The 6,034-nt window shown below is 34.9% G+C and overlaps 1 pseudogene; it reads right to left on the reverse strand.

The window, feature by feature from the left end:
* Positions 1 to 759: 759 nt before the first annotated feature.
* On the reverse strand, positions 760 to 1,153 carry LOC122725885 (annotated as a pseudogene).
* Positions 1,154 to 6,034: the final 4,881 nt, after the last annotated feature.

Below are 6,034 nucleotides of genomic sequence, written 5' to 3' on the forward strand. Positions count from 1 at the left end.
GCTGTATCTATATATACTGCTTCTTATTAGATCTTAAAAGTGTTCCTTTTGATTCCCCTTCCATTAAAGATGACATTCATTTTTTTTTTGAAGTTTTTATGTAGTTTATTTATGTTCTTGATATGGAGAGAAAGCACGTGGGTCCTTAGTATTCCTCTGTAAAGAATTATACTCTTGTGCAAGACCTAATTAGGAATAAAAGAACACGTTTATTGGGGTACAAGAGAAACTGGCTGGGAGGAAGGTTTTAGAGAAACATAACGCCTTCCTCCCCGACTAGCTCAGGGAGTGCCCTTTTTTAGGGTGCAGATGTCGTGGGGAGAATGTCCCTTATTGTGTCAGGGGCTGGGGGTTCTCTGGAGTTGGGCTGGGGTAGGAGAGATCGGTTGTGAGCAATCTGGTGATGGGCATTAACTCTGTCCTGATGGGTCTGAGCAGTCTGCTGGTGGGAAGTTCCAGGTGGTCTTCTCCTGGTGTAGTCTCTCCCAACAGGATTACCTCATCCAGGTGGACTGGAATGCGGGGTGGTGGTCCTGAAATATGCTCAGTTTGATCTGGTGCCGCTTATCTCTTTTGGGTGTGTATGTCTTTGAGCTCAAGGAGAGTTCTTGATTTCAAGGGAAAACTCCTGAGGTTTCAAGGAAAAAGTTCCTTGACCTCCCCAGACAACTGTTGGGGTAATCGGGGCCCATAATCCTCCCATAACAGTTCTAATCAAAAATCCATATCTTCACGGATAAACATCATCCATAGTGCCTTTTATTCCTTCTTTTTGCCAACACTGACATGTGCCTTTGCAGTACCCCTGACTTTCTTCATTCTGTTCTTGCATTCCTTTCACTGTTTTCTTGATGTCTTTTTCTTCTCATATAGGTCTTGCAAGTCTATGCTTTGGTTTACTTTTCTTTGTATAATCAAGGGAATTATAAATCATGCCAAAGCCTGTTGTTTTGCTACCACTAAAATTAGTCCTGAATCCAAAGACAATAATGATGTCTGGAGTTGTCTTGTATGTTTTGGCCAGTTTTTCTTGAATTTCAGTCTTGGGCACTTTGGGCTTTCCAGGATGAAGGACATCTATAACCATCTATTTACAATGAAGAAGTATTTTTGTCATGAACTTCCTGGTTCTGATGGTTACAGTGTCATTCATAGTAGCCGCTGGCTCCTTGAGCAATAGAGGAAAAGGCTAAAAATGGCATTTTTTTTTTTGTAGGGTAATGAGGGTTAAATGACTTGCCCAGGGACACACAGCTAGTAAGTGTCAAGTGTCTGAGTCCAGATTTGAACTCAGGTGCTCCTGAATCCAGGGCCTGTGCTTTATCTACTAAAGATGGCATTCTAACAACAGACATGCCTCTGATGTTTAACTATTAGATTCTATAAATATGGGGATCTATCAGTATGGAAATTCCTTCCACCAATGCAGATGAAAAACCCTGTGGCCTGTATTTCAGAGAACTGCCTTGAGCATTGATAGTTTAAGTTATTTCTGGTCAGAGGCAGGAATTGAGCACAAGGCTTTCTGCTTCTAATGCTGGCCTTTTATTTACTATCCCATGCTGCTTCTTAAATTATGCTCTATCAATGATAATTTTATCATGATATAATTTAGTAAATTTCCATAATTAGGATACTTCTTCAATTCAAAGATGCAGCATTGCATTTATCAGTGTGGATACTATTTCCAGTGATATATCACAGCTTGTCCATGTTAGAGTAAATGATTTTATGACTTAAATGTTTGGATGCTCCCCTAACCCCAAATAATTTTTGGTAGCTATCTCTTTGGTGGTTGGACACTCTGAATGTAGCTAGGTTGGTCCTTGAAAGGTAGACATAGATTGTCACAGGGTATATAATACTTTCTAGTTTGGTAGAAGTAGCTAGAGCTTGAGCTCCACTGAGAACCCAGTATTATCTCCATGTCATTGTGAGATTTCAGAGGAGGACATTAGTAGAAAAATCACACTATTAACCTTTAATATAAATTCAAAGCATTTAATGACAAATTATATCTGGAAACACTTTTTAATGGTTCTGTTCTTTATTTAATAGAATGCTTTTAGCTGAGTGCTAACTCATACAATTCAGATTCAGGAATATTCTTCCTTCCTTCCTTCCTTCCTTTCTTCCTTCCTTCCTTCCTTCCTTCCTTCCTTCCTTCCTTCCTTCCTTCCTTCCTTCCTTCCTTCCTTCCTTCCTTCCTTCCTTCCTTCCTTCCTTCCTTCCTTCTTTTGCTCCTTTCCCTCTTTTTCCCTTTCTCTGTGTCTCCCTCTCTCTGTTTCTTTACCCTTTATTTTAATATATCCAAATAACAGTAGCTGCATGGTTATTTTTCTTCAACACTAAAAAATCCCTACTCAAGAGAACCTAAGAGGTGATCTAAATATTAACCAGACGTTCCATATTTTTTCCCTGTGATATATATTTAAGAGAAATAGAATCCTTACAATGTACCTTTTTCCTTGGGTATGAGCTGCTACTGTTAAATGGTAGTTGTGCCAACAGTAATGCTGCTCCTGCCAAAATTAATCTGATGCATTTTCAAAGAAAAAAAAGATAGAAGGTTGTTAAGTTACTTTCCATACTGTTGGTAAAATATGTCTTTATGTTGTAGTTTTTGAATCTCTGCTTTATGAAAAAAATAGATGATTAATCTTAAGAAAAATGAATCATAGCTTTGCTAAACTTTAAAAAAAATTGGCTTACACTATAATATAGCTTTAAATATAGTTTTATTTCCTAATGTTTAAATATTGGTTAAATAATTTAAAATTTCAATTAATAATTCTTATGAATAATACCATAAAAGGATGTGATCAAAGAGGTATTTAATGGAAAAAATGGCGTTCATATAGGGAAAGCATAAGACAACTGATTGGGTGAGTCCATTTACTCTACTAGAATGTATTCAATGTAAAGATATCTAAATAAAGTGTATTACACTCTCTTCCTCCAACTTAATACATTGAGTGGATTCCCTATGGAACAATTGTCAGAGGGTATGGGCAAGAGGTACAAAGGCTGTATAGGTATGAATGGAGGGAATATTCTCATTGAGTTTACATTTTCAGAAAAAGGTTATTAATTACACCAATATTAAAAATATTGAAATATGAACAGCAATAGAAAGAATTGTCACATGATAGACACTTTAAAAAGGCTTATTGGTTGCAATGTGTACAGATTTATTGGTAACTGAGAACCACAGAAGGAAAGAGAATGTCAGAATCCTGTGATTAACATGAACAAGGTAAAGAAAGAGGAAGAGTTAAAACAATGTGATTTGAAATGTCTGTTAATCCTCCTGCTCTTGTTGCTAAAGATTCATGTCTGTCATATAGAGAGGTTTCTATTCTGGTGTTCCATTGCCCTTCCTGGGTGCAGTAAAGGCTACAGGGACAAGAATGCTGTGTTTATTTGAAAAGAACCAGTTTTATGGATAAAGTGATGGTCTAAAATGACTAATTTTGGAGAGCACATTTCAAAATTAAAAAAAAATACTTTTTGAGAAACTAGCAAGCACTCATTAAATGTAAGTAAGATTGTTGGGATTTGGAGGACAAACAGAAAAAAAAAAGTTTAGTTAACCTTTTCCAAATGAAGAAACTAGTGTTATGAAAATGAGGTGTGAAGGGGAATAAAAGGAGTGTCCTTTGCTTTCTTTGATCAGAATCCTTGATGTGCTGGCTAAGGGAATTCATTCAGAAATACAATACTTTAATTTTGTGTCATTTTCATATCCCCATTGGGAAATATGAAGAACAATAATTTGAGTGTTCTATGAGTTGACAGCTAAAAGCAATGTTGAATAGTCAAAGAAAAAATGCGGTAGAATTCAAAAAGGCTAGTTATAACCCTGGTTCCAAAATTTATTAGCTAAATGTTCACATAAGGCACATATCATTATCATCAGTAATAACAATAACAACAACAAAAATCACCACCACCACCACCACCATCATCATCTGCTTCCTTTCATATTTTGGTGGAGTTTGTATAGAAGACATGTTCCTAGAAGTCATTTATTTTATATATTTAATATTATATTATTTTGTTTTATTATTTTATATGAAAATGTTCCAAGGACTGCTTTGAAAATGGATAAATGCTTTCTAAAAACTGAATAAAATTTTTGAGATGTAAGGTCATCTTCTCTAGGCTTACTGACAGAATCTTTCAGACAACTGTAGTAGCACAGAGGATAAAGGGGTTAAAACATAGCTCATTGTATGCCCACATAATTTTGATATTTTCTTGTAGATTTCTACATTATCATTTTGTTATAGTTATAGCACATAGCTCAGAGACTGTGGTAACTTTCCATAGTAACATTAATTTAAATATTCTTAAATATTTGTGAATCAATGATTTGCCCAGATGATTAGTTAATACTTATATAGTGTTTAAGGTTATCTCATTCAATCTTCACAACAAACATGTGAAGTAGGTGCTTTTATTATCTCCATTTTATATATAAAGAAACTGAGGCTGAGAGTTTTCTATGTTTCTTTTGCAGTTCTAAAAATGTACATTAAAATTAATATTTTCTTAATGATCTTTGATTTAAACGTGTCAATAATTCTCTAAACATTCACATTCAACTGGTAAATTCCTGATATGTCTACACTGAAGGAGACCATAGTATCTATACATAGTACTTTGATGTCTTGTGTCAAGTTGACCTTTGTATTCAAGCTTAAAGTCCTAAATCTTTATACTTATTAGGTATAAATGAATAATTTTATCCTTATACAGACCAAGGTGTTTAATGTAATTTATCATGAAATTATAATACATAATATAATCAATATATACATCAGGTGATTAATAATATGTTTTTGGTATAATTCATCTTTAATTTGGAAGCTCTGCTCTGTTCTATTTAGATTATATGTGAGTGGGTTTAAGGGTAAGCAAAACCACAGTGGCTTTAAACTTCATAAAAGATGCCATATTTTATAGGAATATTTCTTGAATTCTTGACATTATTGTGTGGGTGGCATGTTTTAAATAAAGAATAGCTTTCTGTTTGGGCATCAAATATTCCAGCATTTCCACTATACATGGCTCTATTTTATATATTTATAGTAGAAGAATATAACTATTATTGTTCCTAAAACTGATAATGAATTGTAACTAAAGCTGTTTAGGTATTTTTTAAGGAAGGAACCTCAAAAAACTCATTTGTACCAACATATCTGAAGGTGATAAAACTGAAATGAGTTCCCCAAATGGAAGAGAGACAGCGACAGAGAGACAGAGAGACAGAGAGAGAAGCGAGCTATGGGAGTTTCATGTTCTGTCTATCTGTCTCTTCAGGACTCATGCCTATTGTGAAGTGAAAAATAAGAGAAGAATAGAAGACAAGGGATAAGGGATAGATTAGCTTTCTCAGGCTAAAACTTTGGGAAAGAAAATTAAGATGATCAAAAATAGTACTGGATCCTTGCCTTGCCCACACTGGAACATTGAATAGTATTCTTTGGTTTTAAAGAAACCAGTGTTAAATGATAGGCTCATAGAAGACAAAATAATACAGGCTATACTCTGCATGAATCTCTTCTTTCTGAAGATAAAGATTTATATTCACATTCAACAGATCATCGAGGCATAAAGCTGTTAACCACTGGAGTCTATAGGAAGCTCATTGTTGCATATAGTCTGTCCCACTTACAATTTCTCCAGCTGTTGCTGGCTTAACTATGTGGTACCATGTCCCAGAAAGTAGAAGGAACATGTAATCGGAAAGTGTTATTATGTGTGACTATTTTACATGTGGTGTTTGAAAAAGGCTAACAGACTTCTCTCTCTAGTTGGCTATGAAGTACGTGTGTATTTTCAAGAAACATTGCCAAGCTCCTTTCTTCTCTAGTCTCTATTTCTAAATTTATTTCTGCCAAAAGGTGAATCTTTATATACTATGTACTAATGTGAAGATCATGGATACAGTGCCTTTTCTTGGACTTTCAGGAAACATATGGATAGCAGATTATTCAGGTTGTAAAAATCACGATATCAGGCTTGGTTC

The sequence above is a fragment of the Dromiciops gliroides genome, chromosome 4 (genome assembly GCF_019393635.1).
Source record: "Dromiciops gliroides isolate mDroGli1 chromosome 4, mDroGli1.pri, whole genome shotgun sequence".
Classification (NCBI taxonomy): domain Eukaryota; kingdom Metazoa; phylum Chordata; class Mammalia; order Microbiotheria; family Microbiotheriidae; genus Dromiciops; species Dromiciops gliroides.